Below are 22,704 nucleotides of genomic sequence, written 5' to 3' on the forward strand. Positions count from 1 at the left end.
CAAAGGAGATCTAGCAGACAGATTGCAAGCGGCAGAGGGTGCTCGTGTGATGCTCACCAAAAACATTGATGTGGAGGACGGACTGGTAAATGGCTCCTTTGGCAATGTCGCCAGAATAGTTACCCACGTTCAGGATGGCAGGACGGTTGTACACATGCTGGGACTTCAGCTTGACAATGTGAGTGCAGGACAGAGACACCGAAACAAGATACCCAACGGGCCTGACAATGTTGTGTACATTGAGAGAGTAGAGGAGTCCTTGAGCAGAAAAGGAGTTGTTAGGCGCCAATTCCCCATGAAACTGGCCTTCGCATGCACTACTCACAAGGTCCAAGGCATGACAACAGTGTCCGCAGTGGTTTCATTGAAGAGAGTTTTTGAGCCGGGGATGGCGTATGTGGCACTGAGTAGAACTACCTCACTTCATGGATTGCACATCACCGACTTTGATGAAAAGAAAATATATGCTAATCCTGAAATCACCACGTCCCTGAGAGACATGAGGAAAGTCACATTAGACAATGCAATGCCGCTCTTCAGAAATGCTCAGACCGTAAGCATGACTCCCACACTTACAGTTATTCATCACAACACGGAGGGACTGTTGTCACATATTGATGATATCAAGACTCATCACGAGTTGCGCCTTGCAGATATTTTGTGTTTCACAGAGACCCACCTGTCAGGCTCCCTGGTTGCAGATAATCTCCAGTTGGAAGGCTACAGCATGTTTAAACGCAACAGGCATGTGTCATACACAAACAACCCTCATCTAGCACAAAGAAGCGGTGGTGGAGTGGCCATATATGTGAGAAACAACCTTCAGGTACGACCCATGCAGTACTTTCAGAACGTGACAGACCTAGAGTTTTTCGTTGTCAAGGTCGAAGCCCCAGTGAATGCATTGATTGCTGCCATTTACAGACCTCCGCTCTACAGTCTTGCACAATTTCTACCAAACCTGCGCAACCTCCTGGACTCATTGGAGATACTAGATCACCATCCCAGCATCATTTGTGGAGACTTCAACGAGGATCTGATGCCCAACAACAAGAGCAAGCCCATCTTTGCGCTCCTTCAGTCACGAGGATACACACAACTGATCAGAACCGCCACCACTGAGAAAAACACCCTCCTCGATCACATTTTCATCTCTCGACCACAGCACTGTCTCCAATCTGGTGTACTTCAGACCTACTACAGCTATCACAACCCTGTGTACTGCGTATTAACCTCCCACATGGCGTAAGTATTACTGTACGAAAGGCTAGTTTCCTCTCTTGAATTTAACTGGTTGAGTAGGTGAAGATACGATGTAATTAGTGCAGTACCGGTCGCGGGGATCCCTACAATCAAAAATAAAGATTGTATTACAAATATATCTGGATATGCATTTACATGATTAGAATTACTATAATAACAACACAAGAAATATTACTAAATTAATATCAGAAACTGTAAGATATGGTACAAAGTAAGAATGTAACCTAGCTCAGCAATGTAGCTCAGAAAACAGAAGCTAAGTAAGTAGCTAATTCAGGTAACTAGCAGTAACTAAATTCCACAGATACAGTGCTGCTACCAATACAAAGAATCACAGTGTACAGACATTAATATGGTGAATGATATACTCACATATTGCATTTACGCACAACTTGTGAAACAACGAAGGTCCATCGTCAGCTGTCGGCAAACATACTGAGACCAGCTTGAACTAGACGAAACCACAAACGATATCTAACTCAAAGGTGTACGTCTCCCCCTAGCGGCTAAAAGAGAATACTCCACATATCACTTAACTTAACAAAACCCAACTTATGAAGCAAGACCTTTTTGAAGCTAAATTATTCAAGCAAACATTTGTGGAACCTTTTTGTATTACAGCATAGTTTAGATTAAATAATTTAAGTATTATATTAAAGATTTTACCTGTAGATTAAAGTTTAGATAAGTAGTGTAAGAAAGTATAGATTGAAACAGCATAGTTTGACAGAGCAAAAGTTTAATTTACCATAAATGTACAATACTCTCAATGTAACCAAAGTAGGTGGGTCCTCCGTTGCAGCAGGCCTCACCACCTGGCCTGCTGCCCCAGCCTCGCAGAGAGTGAAGGAGTTAGAGGCTGGGAGGGAGGGAGGGACGGACGGAGGATCCCACCTCACAGCAGAGAGGGTGACTTTGAAAGAGGGGGTCCAGGCACCCACCTCAGCACAGAGGGGGGCTGCCAAGCCTGTCCCCAACTGCCATGCAAGGTGGAACTGTCCCCAGCCCAGGACAAGTCCCAGTCTGTACCTGCAGCCCTCAGGCGATCAAGAAGTTGTTTCAAGGTATGGTGTCAAAATAGAAAATGGTGTTTTATAACATCACATTTTTGTATGTTCTTAGTTGTTGTCCTTGGGATGCACTCTGGAATAATGTGTCTTGCTGCAGGTGGAGTTCATTGATGAGAGCGGACCAGAGGTCGATGCCCAGGTGGAACACAGAGAGAGTGTTGGTGTCTAAGAGGTGCCCTACCTCCATCAGTGCAGCCTGCATCCCCAAGCCTTCCCCAGAGCCCCCTGCAGAGAAGGCCCCTGCAAGAGCCCCCTGTTAAAGGATCCACAACACCTCTGTGCTTCTGCCTACCAGCCAGTCTCTTCTACTGCTCTCCTGCTGCAGAGATTACCACACCAGGACCACATGCTGCCCCTCCTCAATCATGGACTCTTGTGACCTGATTCTTGATATATGAACATTGACAAAACAACGAGATTGGAAGCAAAAGGTTACCACACCCCTGCTGCATCTCCTTATATGAACTTGACAAAACATTTAAAACCAACAGTATAATCAGTCTCTGATGCCTAATCAGTTCCTGTATAAGGCGAGTATGGAAGGCTGGTTAGCCAATGACGGGTAAGATCCCACATTCAAACTTTTGGGACAACCTAAGGCAGGCACAGTCACGATTACTCAGCCTCAGGATAACCTAAAGCAGCATCACAATTACTCTAGACTGGTGAGACTATCCTGATATCACAAGCTTCCAATCCACAACCAATCAGTAAAATGTGTTAAATAAAGCCTGAATTATAAAGCCTGTGGCATTGAACTGTGAACCTGACCTTGTGTAGTGTGTGCTGGGGATTGCAATAACTGATGTCTGCTGCTATTTATCGATGGTAACAAAAGGAGTGACATTAAGAAATCAGAACTTAAATGTAGGCTACATATTCTTGAGCTAGCTGTGACTGCTAAAAAGATGTTGGTGGCTTCAAAAATCTATTCAATATCCTGTTTTAGACATCATAGTTCTTAAATTAACTTGGGCTTATCAGCACCTTCATTAGCCTATGAATTCTAACCCTATTTGTACTGTAACACTAGTTGAAATTTATAATCCTTCTACTTACCAGTAGTACTAACTGTGGTAGGCTATTTATAGTAGTTTATAATAGTTTTTTAATATTTAGTTATATTTATTATTATTGGTAGTGCTAACAGTTATATTTGTAGTTATAATAGTAATAGCAATAGAGTTTATAGTAGTTATATTTACAATAGTTAGTAGTTATAATAGAACTGGCAGTAGATGTTACAAACCCTAACTCTAACAATAAGATTACTGTTAACCCTAATACTACTGTTAACCCTTACACCACTGCAGTGATGATCTGTTAATGTAGGCTAATCCTCTCAACAGGCATCCTTTATATAACAGTAGTATTGTAGCACTCACCTCAACTTCCATACCAACACCACAACTACTGTCCTTCCTTATATTCAAATACTTATTCATAATGGGATTCAGGCTGTAAACTAATATCGATACCTTTTATACCTATTTGAGCTATTGAGCTTATTAAAACTGTACACGTCATGAGTAGACTAGTAGGCCATTTGTAGTAGTTTATAGTAGTTAAAAATATATATATTTATAGTTATATTTAGTAGTATTGGTAGTGCTAACAGTTATTGTAGTTATATTTACAATAGTTAGTAGTTTATAGTACTGGCAGTAGTTGTTACAACCAGCTTCAGCAACTAGCCCACCTCACATTTTCTCCAGGAAATGTACTTTCTAGTTATTATTATTATTATTATTATTATTCTCCCCGCTTTTTTGAACCTCTACTAGTTCTTCATACTTTGTGCTAGAAACCTCATTCAAACTTTAAAATGTTCATGACGTTCAGCTCTTGAACGGATCCATTCAGATTTTTGATATTTGTTATAGTTTTTTAGAAATTTAACTTTTAAAACTATTTTTTGTCCTATTGAAACTGCTTGAAATGCTTTTGGAATGTTCAGAAATTTTATGTTTTTAGAGTGGTGGCAGCAGTTGCTTTGAAAATATTCACACATTTTGTAAACTGCTGGCACTCCTACAGTTTTGAAAGCTCACACACATATTATACATCAAAACATTCACACAACTGTGCTGATTCGTACAATGTAAGTATCTAAGCAGTGTGACTTATAGTTTTCGCTGTATGACGATTTGTTCGGCAACTGCGCTCCTCATTGAAACGTATGGCAACACACTCTAGCTTTTGAGCTGCTAATTTTGCATTTTTACTCTTTTTCTAACTTGTCGCTATGCCTACAGTTTTAACAGCTCATACACATATTATATATCGAAACGTTCCCATAACTGTGCTGATTCGTACAATATAAGTATCTAAGCCGTGTGACTTGTAGTTTTCGCTGTATGACGATTTGTTCGGCAACTGCGCTCCCCATTGAAACGTATGGGCCCACACTCTACCTTTTGAGCTGCTAATTTTGCATTTTTACCCTTTTTCTAACACGTCGCCATGCCTACAGTTTTTAAGCTACATGGACATATCATATCCTAAAATGTTCAGCATTTTCTCAGGATTCCTACGGTATCAATATCTAGGCTGTGACATTTATACTTTTTGAGAGAGAGCTGTCTGAAGCCAACATGCCTTTCCATTGAAGTGAATGAGAGGATGCTCACAGTGTCAGTTGGGATTTGAATTTGGGGACACGTGCATGCTCTCTGTACAGGCACCCTTTTATGACTATTGTGGTAGCATTCATATTCATTCATTCCTTCCTTCCATCCATCCTTTCTTCCCTTCCGTCCTTCCATCCATCCTTCCTTCCATCCTTCCTTCCTTCTTTCCTTCCTTTCTTCCTTTCCTTCCTTTCCTTCCTTCCTTCTTTCCTTCCTTCCTTCCTTCCTTCCTTCCATCCTTCCTTCCTTCCTTCCATCCATCCTTCTTTCCTTCCTTCCATCTTTCCTTCCTTCCTTCCTTCCTTCCATCCTTCCTTCCATCCTTCCTTCCATCCTTCCTTCCATCCTTCCTTCTTTCCTTCCTTCCTTCCTTCCTTCCTTCCTTCTTTCTCTTTCTTTCTTTCTTTCTTTCATCCATCCATCCATCCATCCATCCATCCATCCTTCTTTCTTTCTTTCTTTTTTTCTTTCTTTCTTTCTTTCTTTCATCCATCCATCCTTCTTTCTTACTTTCTTTCTTTCTTTCATCCATCCATCCTTCTTTCTTTATTTCTTTCTTCCATCCATCCTGCTTTCTTTCATTCCTTCCTTCCTTCCTTGCATCCTTCCTTCCTTCCTTGCATCCTTCCTTCCATCCATCCTTCCATCCTTCCTTCCTTCCTTGCTTCCTTCCTTCCATCCTTCCATCCATCCATCCTTCCTTCCTTCCTTCCTTCCTTCCTTCCATCCTTCCTTCCTTCCTTCCTTCCTTCCTTTCATCCTTCCTTCCATCCATCCTTCCATCCTTCCTTCCATCCTTCTTTCTTTCTTTCTTTCTCTTCGTGGTGGCGTGGTGGTCTCGCCACCACGCCACAGACCCCACAACTCAGCCCCTGATTGAGCTAGAGACACACAGTCTTCACCAGTGGGTGCAAGGAGACTGCCCGGACGTCTTCATGGTGGAGTCAGGTAGGTGGCCCGGAGAGGGGTACACTGTCCCTGACTGGCTCTGACCTGAGGGGGTGGAGTCTCATCACCACGCCACTATCCATGCCACGGGCCCCACAACTCAACCCCTGAGTGGGCTAGAGACACAGTCTTCATTGGTGGATGCATTGAAATTGCCCAGAGGTCACTGTACTGTCCCCGACTAGCTGTGACCCAAGGGGGTGGGGCCTAACCAGCACGCCACTATCCACGCCACGGGCCCCACAACTCAGCCCCTGAGTGGGCTAGAGACACGGTTTTCACCGGTTGAGTCAGGTAGGTGGCCCGGAGAGGGCTACACTGTCCCTGACTGGCTCTGACCTGAGGGGGCGGAGTCTCACCCCCACGCCACTATCCACGCCATGGCCCCACAACTCAGCCCCTGAGTAGGCTAGAGACACATGGTCTTCACCGGTGCGGGCGGGTAGGTGGCCCGGAGAGGGGTACACTGTCCTCGACCAGCTCTGACCTGAGGGGGCGGAGTCTCACCACCATGCCACTGTCCACACCACAGACCCCACAACTCAGCCCCTGATTGGGCTAGAGACGCACAGTCTTCGCCGGTGGGTGCATGGAGATTGCCTTGTCCGTAGTAGTTCTAGCAGTAGCTGTTACATACAACTGCAGCAGCTAGCCCACCTCACATTTTCTCCAGGAAATGTACTTTCTAGTTATTATTATTATTATTATTATTATTCTCCCCGCTTTTTTGAACCTCTACTAGTTCTTCATACTTTGTGCTAGAAACCTCATTCAAACTTTAAAATGTTCATGACGTTCAGCTCTTGAACGGATCCATTCAGATTTTTGATATTTGTTATAGTTTTTTAGAAATTTAACTTTTAAAACTATTTTTTGTCCTATTGAAACTGCTTGAAATGCTTTTGGAATGTTCAGAAATTTTATGTTTTTAGAGTGGTGGCAGCAGTTGCTTTGAAAATATTCACACATTTTGTAAACTGCTGGCACTCCTACAGTTTTGAAAGCTCACACACATATTATACATCAAAACATTCACACAACTGTGCTGATTCGTACAATGTAAGTATCTAAGCCGTATGACTTATAGTTTTCGCTGTATGACGATTTGTTCGGCAACTGCGCTCCTCATTGAAACGTATGGCAACACACTCTAGCTTTTGAGCTGCTAATTTTGCATTTTTACTCTTTTTCTAACTTGTCGCTATGCCTACAGTTTTAACAGCTCATACACATATTATATATCGAAACGTTCCCATAACTGTGCTGATTCGTACAATGTAAGTATCTAAGCCGTGTGACTTATAGTTTTCGCTGTATGACGATTTGTTCGGCAACTGCGCTCTCCATTGAAACGTATGGGCCCACACACTACCTTTTGAGCTGCTAATTTTGCATTTTTACCCTTTTTCTAACTCGTCGCCATGCCTACAGTTTTTAAGCTACACGGACATATCATATCCTAAAATGTTCAGCATTTTCTCAGGATTCCTACGGTGTCAATATCTAGGCTGTGACATTTATACTTTTTGAGAGAGAGCTGTCTGAATCGGACATGCCTTTCCATTGAAGTGAATGAGAGGATGCTCACAGTGTCAGTTGGGATTTGAATTTGGGGACACGTGCAGGCTCTCTGTACAGGCACCCTTTTATGACTATTGTGGTAGCATTCATATTCATTCATTCACTTCCTTCCTTCCATCCTTCTTTCCTTCCTTCCCTCCATCCATCCTTCCTTTCTTCCCTTCCTTCCTTCCTTCCTTCCATCCTTCCTTCCATCCTTCCTTCCTTCCTTCCTTCCTTCCTTCCTTCCTTCCTTCCTTCCTTCCTTTCCATCCATCCTTCCATCCTTCCTTCTTTCCTTCCTTCCTTCCTTCCATCCTTCCTTCCATCCATCCATCCATCCTTCCTTCCTTCCTTCCTTTCATCCTTCCTTCCTTTCTTTCCTTCCTTCCTTCCTTCCTTCCATCCTTCCTTCCTTCCATCCTTCCATCCTTCCATCCTTCCTTCTTTCCTTCCTTCCTTCCTTCTTTTTCTTTCTTTCTTTCTTTCATCCATCCATCCATCCTTCTTTCTATCTTTCTCTTTCTTTCTATCTTTCTTTCTTTCATCCATCCATCCATCCATCCATCCATCCATCCATCCATCCTTCTTTCTTTCTTTCTTTCTTTCTTTCTTCCATCCATCCTTCTTTCTTTCATCCATCCATCCATCCATCCATCCATCCATCTTTCTTTCTTTCTTTCATCCATCCATCCATCCATCCATCCATCTTTCTTACTTTGTATCTTTCTTTCATCCATCCATCCTTCCTTCCCTCCTTCCTTCCTTCCTTGCATCCTTCCTTCCATCCTTCCATCCTTCCTTCCATCCTTCCATCCTTGCTTCCTTCCATCCTTGCTTCCTTCCATCCTTCCTTCCATCCTTCCTTCCATCCTTCCATCCATCCTTCCATCCTTCCTTCCATCCTTCCTTCCTTCCTTCCATCCTTTCTTCCTTCCTTCCATCCTTCCTTCCATCCTTCCTTGTTTCTTTCTTTCTTTCTTCCATCCATCCTTCTTTCTTTCATCCATCCATCCATCCATCTTTCTTTCTTTCTTTCTTTCTTTCATCCATCCATCCATCTTTCTTACTTTGTATCTTTCTTTCATCCATCCATCCTTCCTTCCCTCCTTCCTTCCTTCCTTGCATCCTTCCTTCCATCCTTCCTTCCATCCTTCCATCCTTGCTTCCTTCCATCCTTCCTTCCATCCTTCCATCCTTCCATCCATCCTTCCATCCTTCCTTCCATCCTTCCATCCTTCCATCCTTCCTTCCTTCCATCCTTTCTTCCTTCCTTCCATCCTTCCTTCCATCCTTCCTTGTTTCTTTCTTTCTTTCTTTCTTTCTCTTCGTGGTGGCGTGGTGGTCTCGCCACCACGCCACAGTCCCCACAACTCAGCCCCTGATTGAGCTAGAGACACACAGTCTTCACCAGTGGGTGCAAGGAGACTGCCCGGAGGTCTTCATGGTGGAGTCAGGTAGGTGGCCCGGAGAGGGGTACACTGTCCCCGACTGGCTCTGACCTGAGGGGGTGGAGTCTCATCACCATGCCACTATCCACGCCACGGGCCCCACAACTCAACTCTTGAGTGGGCTAGAGACACAGTCTTCATTGGTGGATGCATTGAAATTGCCCAGAGGTCACTGTACTGTCCGCGACTAGCTGTGACCCAAGGGGGCGGGGCCTAACCAGCACGCCACTATCCACGCCACGGGCCCCACAGCTCAGCCCCTGAGTGGGCTAGAGACACACGGTCTGCACCGATGCGGGCGGGTATGTGGCCCGGAGAGGGGTACACTGTCCTCGACCAGATCTGACCTGAGGGGGCGGAGTCTCACCACCATGCCACTGTCCACGCCACAGACCCCACAACTCAGCCCCTGAGTGGGCTAGAGACGCACGGTCTTCGCCGGTGGGTGCATGGAGATTGCCTGGTCCGTAGTATTTCTAGCAGTAGCTGTTACATACAGCTGCAGCAGCTAGCCCACCTCACATTTTCTCCAGGAAATGTACTTTCTAGTTATTATTATTCTCCCCGCTTTTTTGAACCTTAACTAGTTCTTCATACTTTGTCCTAGAAACTTCATTCAAACTTTAAAATGTTCATGACGTTCAGCTCTTAAACGGATCCATTCAGATTTTTGATATTTTTTATAGTTTTTAAGAAATTTAACTTTTAAAACATTTTTTTGTCCTATTGAAACTGCTTGAAATGCTTTTGGAATGTTCAGAAATTTTATGTTTTTAGAGTGGTGGCAGCAGTTGCTTTGAAAATATTCACACATTTTGTAAACTGCTGGCACTCCTACAGTTTTGAAAGCTCACACACATATTATACATCAAAATGTTCACACAACTGTGCTGATTCGTACAATGTAAGTATCTAAGCCGTATGACTTATAGTTTTCGCTGTATGACGATTTGTTCGGCAACTGCGCTCCTCATTGAAACGTATGGCAACACACTCTAGCTTTTGAGCTGCTAATTTTGCATTTTTACTCTTTTTCTAACTTGTCGCAATGCCTACAGTTTTTAAGCTACACGGACATATAATAGCCTAAAATGTTCAGCATTTTCTCAGGATTCATACGGTGTCAAAATCTAGGCTGTGACCTTTATACTTTTTGAGAGAGAGCTGTCTGAAGCCAACATGCCTTTCCATTGAAGTGAATGAGAGGATGCTCAGTGTCAGTTGGGATTTGAATTTGGGGACACGTGCATGCTCTCTGTACAGGCACCCTTTATTGACTACTGTGGTAGCATTCATATTCCTTCCTTCCTTCCTTCCTTCCTTCTTTCCTTCCTTCCATCCTTCCATCCTTCCATCCATTCCTTCTTGCTTTCTTTCCTTCCTTCCTTCCTTCCTTCCTTCCATCCTTCCTTCCCTTCCTTCTTTCTTTCCTTCCTTCCTTCCTTCCTTCCCTTCCTTCTTTCTTTCCTTCCTTCCATCCTTCCTTCCATCCTTCCTTCCTTCCTTCCTTCCTTCCATCCTTCCCTTCCTTCCATCCTTCCTTCTTTCCTTCCTTCCATCCTTCCTTCCATCCTTCCTTCCTTCCATCCTTCCCTTCCTTCCATCATTCCTTCCTTCTTTCTTTCCTTCCTTCCTTCCATCCTTCCTTCCTTCCTTCCTTCCATCCATCCATCCATCCATCCATCCTTCCTTCCCTTCCTTCCATCCTTCTTTCTTTCCTTCCTTCCATCCTTCCTTCCTCCTTTCTTTCCTTCCTTCCTCCTTTCTTTCCTTCCTTCCATCCATCCTTCCATCCATCCTTCCTTCCTTCCCTTACTTCCATCTTTCCTTCTTTCTTTCTTTCCTTCCTTCCTTCCTTCCTTCCTTTCTTTCCTTCCTTCCATCCTTCCTTCCATCCTTCCTTCCTTCCTTCCCTTCCTTCCTTCTTTCTTTCCTTCCTTCCTTCCTTCCTTCCATCCTTCCTTCCCTTCCTTCTTTCCTTCCTTCCTTCCTTCCTTCCTTCCATCCTTCCTTCCATCCTTCCCTTCCTTCTTTCCTTCCTTCCTTCCATCCTTTCTTCCATCCTTCCTTCCATCCTTCCCTTCCATCCTTCCTTCCTTCCTTCCTTCCATCCTTCCATCCTTCCATCCTTCCTTCCATCCATCCTTCCCTTCCTTCCATCCTTCTTTCTTTCCTTCCTTCTATCCTTCCTTCCTCCTTTCTTTCCTTCCTCCTTTCTTTCCTTCCTTCCATCCATCCTTCCATCCATCCATCCTTCCTTCCTTCCTTCCTTCCTTCCTTCCCTTCCTTCTTTCTTTCTTCCTTTCCTTCGATCCTTCATTCCTTTCCTTTCCTTCCTTCCATCCTTCCTTCCCTTACTTCCATCCTTCCTTCTTTCTTTCTTTCCTTCCTTCCTTCCTTCCTTCCTTCCTTCCTTCCATCCTTCCTTCCTTCCTTTCCTTCCTTCCTTCCTTCCTTCCTTCCTTCCTTCCTTCCTTCCTTCCATCCTTACTTCCTTCCTTCCCTTCCTTCCTTCCTTCCTTCTTTCTTTCTTTCTTTCTTTCTTTCCTTCCTTCCATCCTTCCATCCTTCCTTCCTTCCTTTCCTTCCTTCCTTCCATCTTTCCTTCCTTCCATCCTTCCTTTCCTTCCTTCCTTCCTTCCTTCCTTCTTTCCATCCTTCCATCCTTCCTTCCTTCCATCCTTCCTTCCATTCCTTCCTTTCTTCTTGCTTTCTTTCTTTCTTTACTTGCTTTCCTTCCTTCCATCCTTCCCTTCCTTCTTTCTTTCTTTCCTTCCTTCCTTCCTTCCCTTCCTTCCTTCCTTCCTTCCATCGTTCCTTCCTTCCATCCCTTCCTTCCATCCTTCTTTCCTTCCATCCTTCCTTCCATCCTTCCTTGCTTCTTTCTTTCCTTCCTTCCATCCTTCCTTCCATCCATCCTTCCCTTCCTTCCATCCTTCTTTCTTTCCTTCCTTCCTTCCTTCCATCCTTCCTCCCTCCTTTCTTTCCTTCCTTCCTCCTTTCTTTCCTCCCTCCTTTCCTTTCCTTTCCCAGTTGACTGAAATTGCAAACTTTGAACAGGCATAGCTCATGCCCCGTTCAACGTAGAGTCATGACACTTTGCACACATATGTCTCTTCTCACGATGAACAAATTTGCCTCAAGAACCTATAATTTCCGGTTATGTAAATTATCTGCTATTTTGCATTTTTTGGAAAACGCTTAAAATCTATCTCCTCCTAGAAAGTTTCACCGATTCACATCACGCTCGGTAAACAGAATCTAGGGAGCAATATCTAAAGTTCCATCTTGGCACATTTTGGAAAAGTTGAATGAAACAGAAACTATGAGCCAATGAAGATTGCAGAGGGCGTGTCTTTGCATGGCTTTTCACGTAAAGGGGTATATTTTCTAAAGGGTTGTACAGAACACCACACATATTTTCAAGGATGTCCGCACATATAAACCGAGGCTAGCCCTGCATTATGGGCTCGATCAAACCCAATGGGGGCGCTAGAGAGCTCATTTCCCATTTAGGCCTAACCGCCAGGTCGATTTTTCTGAAACTTTGTACACTCGTACCAGAGCATATGTTGAGGTATCATGTGAAATAGGAAGCAGATTGGCAACAGGGTGGCGCTATAACAAGCCAAAATGCTTAAAAGTGGCTAAAACGGAATCGATTGCTGTGGCGCCCCCTGTGGCCAAATGGGTTTTGTAATGGTTGTATGGGTAGGTCATCTCATGTTCTACAACTTACTCATTGGACTCTTAATTACCAGATTTAAATTTGATGTCGATATAAGCATTTTAGTGAAAAGCCAGCCATCACTCTCTCAAAGACATATGACAGGCATATCTCATGCCCCGTTTGACATAGTCATGCGACTTTGCCGACATATGTGGGTCCTCACGATGAACAAATTTGCCTCAAGAACCTATAACATCCGGTTATGGAAATTATCCGCTATTTTGCAAATTTTGAAAAATGCTTAAGATCTATCTCCTCCTAGAAAGTTTGACTGATTCACATGACGCTCGGTACACAGAATGTCGGGAGCAATATCTAAAGTTCCATCTCGAGACATTTTGGAAAAGTTGAAAAAAAAAGAAATTATGAGCCAATGAAGTTTGCAGAGGATGTGGCTTTTTACATAAAGTGGTATAATTTCTGAAGGGTTGTACAGAACACCACAAATTATTGCAAGCATGTCCTCACATATACCCTGGGGCTATCCATGCATTATTTGCCCGATCAACTCAAATGGGGGCGCTAGAGAGCTAATTTCTTGTTAAGGCCTAACTGCTTCGCCGATTTTTCTGAAAATTGGTCGAGTGGTGTCAGAGTACATCCTTAGGTAATTTAAGAAATATGAAGGAAATTGGCCACAGGGTGGCTCTATAAAAAGCCAAAATGCTTAAAAGTGGCTACGCAATCGATTGCTGTAGCACCCCCCATGGCCGGATGGGGTTCATATTGCTTGTATGGGTAGGTGATGGTATGCTCTACAATTTAGTAATTTGACACAAAATCATCAGATTAAGTTTTGATGTCGATATAAGCACTTTTGTGAAAAGCCAGTCATCACGCTTTCAAAGGCAGATGACAGGTATACTGTATCTCATGCCTCGTTTGACCTAGAGCCATGAAACTTTGGCCACATATGTCACTCCTCTGAATGAACAGATGTCCCTCAAGAACCTATAACACGCAGTTATGGAAATTATCCGCTATTTTGCATTTTTGAAAAAACGCTTAAAATCTATCTCCTCCTAGAAACTTTCACAAATTCACATCATGCTGGGTAGACAGAATCTAGGGACTAATATCTAAATTTCCATCTCAGCAAAAGTTGGAAAAGTTGAATTTAACAGCCACTATGAGCTAATGAAGATTGCCAAGTGCGTGACTTTTCACATAAATGCGTATCACTTCGGAAGAGTTGTACAGAACACCAGGAAATTTAAAAGGCATCTCCACACATAGAACCAGAGGTGAACCCTGTTTATTGGCCTGATCAACCCAAATGGGGGCGCTAGGGAGCTAATTTCCTGTTAAGGCTTACCCGCCAAAACGATTTTTCAGAAACTTGGTACAGTGGTACCAGAGCACGCCTAATGTCCACTGTAGAAGGATGAAGCAAATTGGCCACAGGGTAGTGCTATAACAAGCCTAAATGCTTAAAAGTGGCTAAAACACAACCAATTGCTGTGGCACCACCCAAGGCAAAATGGGGTTCATCTTTCTTGTATGAATAGATCATGCGATGCTCTACACCCTACCCATTGGACAGGAAATCACCAAATTCAGTTTTTCTGTTGATATAAGCATTTTTGTGCCAACACTCCCATTGTATTTTCAATTTTCATGGACATTTTCAATAACCACATTTCAAATGTGGCTATGGTGTGTTTTGGTGTTGCCTATTAGGTGTTGCCACAGGATGTTAATATGCTTATCATCCAAACCATGGGTAAGTTGCTGTCAGCAACCCTTTTGTGTTGCCTCTGGGTATGAAATGCGCTATACAAATAAAGCTTTGATTGATTGATTGAGCAATTTTTTAAAGACCACAGTTTGTGGTTATTCATTGCATGGAGGAGATGGAGAGGGCTGGCTGAGACGGCTAGTGAATGTTAGGATGGTTGAGGAGGGAGGGCCAGTTGACCAAAGAGTAAAGAGTGCAGTGATGTTTTAAATGATGCATTTGTGGCAAACTGGATGGGAGAGTGATAAAGTATCAAGATTGGAAAGTGTACTTTTGCATGCAGACCTGCCTTTCGTGTCACTGTAATAGTAAATCAAAATGATTGAATTTGTGGTTGTTTATAAACTGTACTTGGCATAATCTTCTCATGAAACATTGTTCAGACCCATCTATGGTGTTGTCCTGTATTCTGCAGACTTACAGTACCTGTGTGCATCTAGCTGATGTTGGGCATCTCTCTTTATGGTTCTGGTGGTGAAGAGTTAAATAAGTCATGCAAATCATTTGTTTCATCTTCAAAGATACACATTTTATTATGGTAATTTGCATAGTAATATAGACATCCAACAGTTGTGTGTGATTTAAAAATAAATAAATTAATGTACAATTTAAATAAACACAATAATCATAACCGTTATGAGGGCCAAAAGAAAATGCGGTTTGGAAAAGCAAACACATTCAATTTAAAAGACACTGCTCGTTTGATATGTTTATTCACCTATTGACATTTGTTTCTTTACCAGCATGAATCTTAGTCATGAACTGGTTTAAATAAACAATCTGACCTTTACTGCTGTTCTTAGTGTTTTACACTGTAATCTCACCCAAGGCATAATCTCTTCCACTCCACGTTCTACAATTTACAACATGTACTGTGTATATGTGTCTGTCACCACCCAGGCATTGTGTGAGAATGCTGTTGTCTGTTTGTCTCAGAGAGTGCATATGTGTGATATCCTTTCCTAAATAGCATGGGGAGAGGTCTGCCAAGACCTTCTCAATCATGGCAGTCTTGAAGGCAGAATTGTCTTACTTGTCTGAAAATGTCCTTCAGTTTGTCAAGAATGGGGAGGATTTGCGTTTCAATGAAACTCTTGTCGGAAAACACACATACCACACTACAATCATTGTGTCCATAGAGTCCTGACACATCTTAATGTCATCATGTGACACTCCAGTCTGAGAAGAGAATCAGAAGTACAACATGCACACATGCTTTGTTTCAGAATCAGGCAAATTCAATTTTCATGAAATTATGACTTATTTTACATCAATTTATACCTCTGTCCATTGAAGTCTTCAGTCATTGGTCTATGAAACCTGCATGGATTGCAGGGTATTGTTTGATGAAATGTTCGACCATTAGGAAGAGGCTGTTCAATCTTCTTCAGACAGCTAAGAGCCTAACGTCATCATGTGACACTCCAGTCTGAGAAGAGAATCAGAAGTACAACATGCATGCATGCTTTGACTCAGAATCAGGCTAATTAAAATTTCATTATGACTTATTTTACATAAATGTATACCTTTCTCTGTCCATTGAAGTCTTCAGTCGTCCATTGAAGCTGCCTGGATTGCAGGGTATTGTTTGAGGAAATGCTTCATCTTCTTCATACATCCAAGATCAGGCTATGTTCTGGAAGCCCTTTAAGAAAACAAACAAAAAACATTGCAAAGAAACTTTTGATTGATTTCGATGACTCCAGTACATCATAGTAGTAATAATATGGAAGTATTGTGGTGGATAATTATAATAATAATATAAAATATGATAATAAAAATAGGAACATTACAAACATTGCATGAATGTTTTTAAGTGAATTACCCAGAACTGTTTCTTTTTCAGGACAGGCATGGCAAGGCTTGCTTTCTCCCACCCCAGCAGTACAGTCCTCTCTGCCATCCTAGTACTGCTGTCAAAAGGTGCAGAGTCCACAGGAGGTGTCACAGTTCTTCTTGGTTGTTGGGATAGGGGGGGGCTGCTCTCAGATTACTTTGTTGCCTCAGGGCCAGGTGTTCCCCCTGTTAAACCCCTAGCAGGTGTAGTGGTGGACATTGTCCACTGGTCTTTTGCAGCATCAGGGCCAGGTGTTCCCCCTGTTAAACCCTCAGATGCGGCAGCAGGCTGTCTTTTGCAGTCCTCTCATCTATTGCTGCTATGGGTTGGGGAGTTCAGCCTGCTAGACACGTAGATGTTGCAGATGGTTCTTGCTCTGTCCTCTGGTTGATCGGTATACTGGGCAGTTATTTCTGGGATTTAGTACCCAGCATTAGTATCCATCTGTCTGTGGAGAGTGGTGAAGCCACCAGATCATGTATGGCCCAATGTAGGCATGACTCCCAGTGGCTGAGCTCTGTAAACTATTTCTGTTTGGGTAGCAGTGCAATACATTTCTCACTATTCTTCCATCCCAGAAGTGCTACCAAAGCCTGACACCCCCCACCCCAACACTACCGTACCCTCTCAGCCCTCTCCCACCCCAACACAGCTTTCTGCTCTTAGCCCTCTCCCACTCCAACACTGCTTTCCGCTCTTAGCCCTCTCCCACCCCAACAGTGCCGTACCCTCTCAGCCCTCTCCCACCCCAACACTGCCGTACCCTCTCAGCCCTCTCCCACCCCAACACAGCCGTACCCTCTCAGCCCTCTCCCACCCCAACACTGACGTACCCTCACAGCCCTCTCCCACCCCAACACTGCCGTACCCTCTCAGCCCTCTCCCACCCCAACACTGCCGTACCCTCTCAGCCCTCTCCCACCCCAACACTGCCGTACCCTCTCAGCCCTCTCCCACCCCAACACTGCCGTACCCTCTCAGCCCTCTCCCACCCCAACACTGCCGTACCCTTTCAGCCCTCTCCGACACCAACACTGCCGTACCCTCTCAGCCCTCTCCCACCCCAACACTACCGTACCCTCTCAGGCCTCACCGCAGTAGTGTTCCTCTCCCACCGCAGTAGTGTTCCTCTCCCACCCCAGCAGTGTTCCTCTCCCACCCCGGCAGTGTTCCTCTCCCACCCTGGCAGTGTTCCTCTCCCACCCCGGCAGTGTTCCTCTCCCACCCCAGCAGTGTTCCTCTCCCACCCCAGCAGTGTTCCTCTCCCACCCCAGCAGTCTCTCACACCCCAGCAGTGTTCCTCTCCCACACCAGCAGTGCTGATGTTGCATTCCAGTTGTATCAGAGCTCCAGAATTGGCACCTGGGATGACGTCATATCCCAGTTACATTTCTGATACAACTGGAGTGCAGGATGGGATTAGGTGCTTTCTCACTGGGAATTTCAACCTGGGGTAACTCCAGGTTGAACAGACTTTCATTTCTTACTCAAAACCCAGGGCAAAAATGTATGACTGCAAATCATACATCTAAGATCAGGATATGTTCTGGAAGCCCTTTAAGAAAACAAACAAAAACATTGCAAAGAAACTTTTGATTGATTTCGATGACTCCAGTACATCATAGTAGTAATAATATGGAAGTATTGTGGTGGATAATTAAAATAATTCTATAAAATATGATAAAAAAATAGGAACATTACAAACATTGCATGAATGTTTTTAAGTGAATTACCCAGAACTGTTTCTTTTTCAGGACAGGCATGGCAAGGCTTGCTTTCTCCCACCCCAGCAGTACAGTCCTCTCTGCCATCCTAGTACTGCTGTCAAAAGGTGCAGAGTCCACAGGAGGTGTCACAGTTCTTCTTGGTTGTTGGGATAGGGGGGGGCTGCTCTCAGATTACTTTGTTGCCTCAGGGCCAGGTGTTCCCCCTGTTAAACCCCTAGCAGGTGTAGTGGTGGACATTGTCCACTGGTCTTTTGCAGCATCAGGGCCAGGTGTTCCCCCTGTTAAACCCTCAGATGCGGCAGCAGGCTGTCTTTTGCAGTCCTCTCATCTATTGCTGCTATGGGTTGGGGAGTTCAGCCTGCTAGACACGTAGATGTTGCAGATGGTTCTTGCTCTGTCCTCTGGTTGATCGGTATACTGGGCAGTTATTTCTGGGATTTAGTACCCAGCATTAGTATCCATCTGTCTGTGGAGAGTGGTGAAGCCACCAGATCATGTATGGCCCAATGTAGGCATGACTCCCAGTGGCTGAGCTCTGTAAACTATTTCTGTTTGGGTAGCAGTGCAATACATTTCTCACTATTCTTCCATCCCAGAAGTGCTACCAAAGCCTGACACCCCCCACCCCAACACTGCCGTACCCTCTCAGCCCTCTCCCACCCCAACACTGCCGTACCCTCTCAGACCTCTCCCACCCCAACACTGACGTACCCTCACAGCCCTCTCCCACCCCAACACTGACGTACCCTCTCAGCCCTCTCCCACCCCAACACTGACGTACCCTCTCAGCCCTCTCCCACCCCAACACTGCCATACCCTCTCAGCCCTCTCCCACCCCAACACTGCCATACCCTCTCAGCCCTCTCCCACCCCAACACTGCCGTACCCTCTCAGTCCTCACCGCAGTAGTGTTCCTCTCCCACCCCAGCAGTGTTACTCTCACACCCCAGCAGTGTTCCTCTCCCACACCAGCAGTCTCTCCCACCCCAGCAGTGTTCCTCTCCCACCCCAGCAGTCTCTCACACCTCAGCAGTGTTCCTCTCCCACACCAGCAGTGCTGATGCTGCATTCCAGTTGTATCAGAGCTCCAGAATTGGCACCTGGGATGACGTCATATCCCAGTTACATTTCTGATACAACTGGAGTGCAGGATGGGATTAGGTGCTTTCTCACTGGGAATTTCAACCTGGGGTAACTCCAGGTTGAACAGACTTTCATTTCTTACTCAAAACCCAGGGCAAAAATGTATGACTGCAAAACATACAAAATGAGTAAAATATTGTATAATGGGCAAACACATTTCTAAAACATCGGTGGGAGAGGGGACAAAAGTACCGGGGTGGGAGAGGGCCCTACTGCAGTCCTGGGGTTGGAGAGGGCCCTACTGCAGTCCTGGGGTGGGAGAGGGACCTACTGCAGTTCTGGGGTGGGAGAGGGCCCTACTGCATTGCTGGGGTGGGAGAGGGCCCTACTGCACTGCTGGGGTGGGAGAGGGCCCTACAGCACTGCTGGGGTGGGAGAGGGCCCTACAGCACTGCTGGGGTGGGAGAGGGCCCTACTGCACTGCTGGGGTGGGAGAGGGCCCTACAGCACTGCTGGGGTGGGAGAGGGCCCTACAGCACTGCTGGGGTGGGAGAGGGCCCTACAGCACTGCTGGGGTGGGAGAGGGCCCTACTGCACTGCTGGGGTGGGAGAGGGCCCTACTGCACTGCTGGGGTGGGAGAGGGCCCTACTGCACTGCTGGGGTGGGAGTGTGAACTTGAAGTTTGCCCTGGGTTGACTCAGCCCATTACCAGTGAGAAAGCACCTTTTGTTAGTTTCCCGCAGGGGGCCGTCCAAAATACCCCCCCCCCTGCTTCCCCCTCCCCCCTAAATAGTGGACGAACGTTATTGACAGTGATAGAATAATATTTCAATGAAACAAGTGTTAAGCAATATTGCAATGAAAAATATTAAGCAATAATTCTATAAAATGTGTCTATTATACAACAATTATCTGAATATCTTTATAGCAACTCAACTCAAACTATTGAAATACTAATAGCGTCATGGAAACTGTAGTAGGTTGGTAACACATGGACAGTCACATTATCAACATCTTTAATATATACATGATCAATCAAGGTACCTTTCTCTGTTGTTGCATTTTGTACACATTGTAGGTAGTTATGTTGTTGCATCAGATTTGCAATGGTAGATGATGTCAATATATCTTCATTGAAATCTCCCATAATAACTTTACCTCCAGCATATTTATCGAAAGCATGAATTAGTTTCACCAAGTTTTGACGGAAGAGATCTATTGAATATGAATTTGGTCTGTATAAAACAGCAACTGTCAGATTAACCTGTGGAACCTCAAACATCAAACACTCTAAATTACAGATTTCTGGAATCCAGGCATTGATTGTGTGATCAAGGCTACAATACATTCCAACTCCACCTCTTGCTTGTTGTTTTAATTTTGCTAGCACTGGATGGCTATTATCATAACAATTTGATCTTGGATTGTGTTGAAATTTGAAACCTGACAAATGTGGCTCATTGTATGAATCTTCAGATGTTAGCCATGTTTCTGTTAAACAAATGCAATCAGCATTCATAAAGAATGTATGTGCTTGTACATCTTTAAAATGTGCTTTTAGACTCTGGACATTGTGTAAAACCATTGTAAATGAAGTGGTTTTGTTGGGGTTCTGATAGTGCACAATAAACTCTGGCATGCTTTTAATTGCCTCATCAATTTTCTCATTGCAATATATGACTGAATCCTTAAAATCTTCAATAATAAGACCACTGAGTGTTCTCACACGACTTAGTGCCACATATGCTTGCCCTGCTGCAAATATTCTTTTTAATGAAACAACAGCATTGTCAACGGTCAAACCTTGTACTTTGTGAACTGTGCATGCCCATGCTAATTTCAAAGGAAATTGCCGTCTTACTCCACCACTATTTGTCACGTTATCTTCTTGTGGTTCAATAATTGTTTTATTTTCAGATATATTTTTTGGTGTCTTTGACCTCTGATTTTTGCCAACTTTTGGATCATCAAACAAAACATGAACCTCAGAGGGAAATGAACTTTCAGATGAAGACATTATATGGACAACAGTTCCAAATGCACCATTCACAAGACCATCTGAAACATCTATATTCTTCTTTAACATAACCCTTGCACCTTTTCCAATGCTCACAGATTGTGATAAACAAGAGTTAAAGACTTTCTTATGATGACCTGTTTTTTTCTCCATCCTTCCAGTCTTTGGGTTTCTTTCATAATCCTCTGCCTCTATAGTAATGGCATCTGGGCATTTTTCATGCAGCATTTTTATATTGTACCTGTCAACCTCATTATTGGTAGCAAATATGTGAATTGCGTTGGACTGCTCTCCAGTTTCACGTTGTTTTATCAAATTGACATCTATTTCATTTAGGGGTTCATTCTTTTTACGTATTCTTAATTGATTCAGCAATTCAGCAAATCTTTCATTTTTTTGTCTGACAATCTGTGTTAATTTTGCAACCTTGAAGTTATCGTTCCACAAATTCACTCCTTTTGCATCTGCATATAAAGCTGTACCTTTCACAGGTGGTAGCTGATAAAAATCACCGACTGCAAGTATGCTTACTTTTCCAAAGAGTGAATAGTCACCAGTCTGTTTGATTTGTCTCAATCTGCCATGTATGTAAGACAGAAGCCGATGGTCAACCATGGATATTTCATCAATAATTAATATTTGTAGATCACCCAGTTTTGCACGTAGAGCATTTATTTTCTCTTCTCCAAGAGGTACATAAGGTAATGTTACATTAGCACCAATGGAAAAAGTGTTGTGTATTGTTGACGCACCAATATTATATGCAGCGACACCAGTTGGAGCTGTTAAAAGAACTGTGATGTTGTCAGGATTTCCAGAAGTTTGCGACAACAATCTGCTTGATTCATAATGTATCGCTTTCAGCAAGTGTGTCTTCCCTGTTCCTGCACCTCCAGTGATGAAACAATTGAATGGCTCAGGACTTTCCCCACGTATTTTCTGTAAACACCAGTTGCGTATTTCATAAAAGATACTTGATTGCTCCTTATTTAAAGATCTCATTAGCTGTAATGCATCTTCTCTACACAGTAGGGCATTTTGAGCTTCAGTGGTGCAAAGCTTTTGTGCATTTGAGGTCAGGTCAGGGATGTTTCTATCATCATCATTGTCATTGTCATCATGAACTTGTTTTTTCCTTAGGTCAACACATTCTAACCGTTCATTTTCAGATTCAGGACAGAGTTGGGCCCAAGCATCTTCCAAATCACCATTCTGCTCCAAGAGCTCTTGAGCTTCATCAATTTTGGAACTTTCTTTTTCATAAAGGGACCTGTTTGTGTCAACGATGGATTTCACTGTTTGTAAAACATTATCAGCATTTGTCACAGCACCAAGTTTGTAAAAGTCTTCAAATGACTCAAAACCTGAAGGTTTTAATTGATGGTCTTGATAATATGGCAAGAACAGTTGTAACAGTGAATGATGGTATTTTTCAGAATCTTTAGTGGGTGAAAATCTTGGATACCTCACAACTGCACCTTGTGTTCGTGTACGTCTTTTCACATATCCCATATTTTGTTTCAGTTGAAATGTTTCAGATTGTGATGTGGAAACCTCTGATTTTGACAGCACCCTATATTCTGAAACAAATGTAGCTAGGCATACATGTTCAAATTCTTCTGTTTGGGGTCGGTTTTTATATCTGTCTG

The sequence above is a fragment of the Borostomias antarcticus genome, assembly GCF_949987555.1.
Source record: "Borostomias antarcticus genome assembly, chromosome: 4".
Classification (NCBI taxonomy): domain Eukaryota; kingdom Metazoa; phylum Chordata; class Actinopteri; order Stomiiformes; family Stomiidae; genus Borostomias; species Borostomias antarcticus.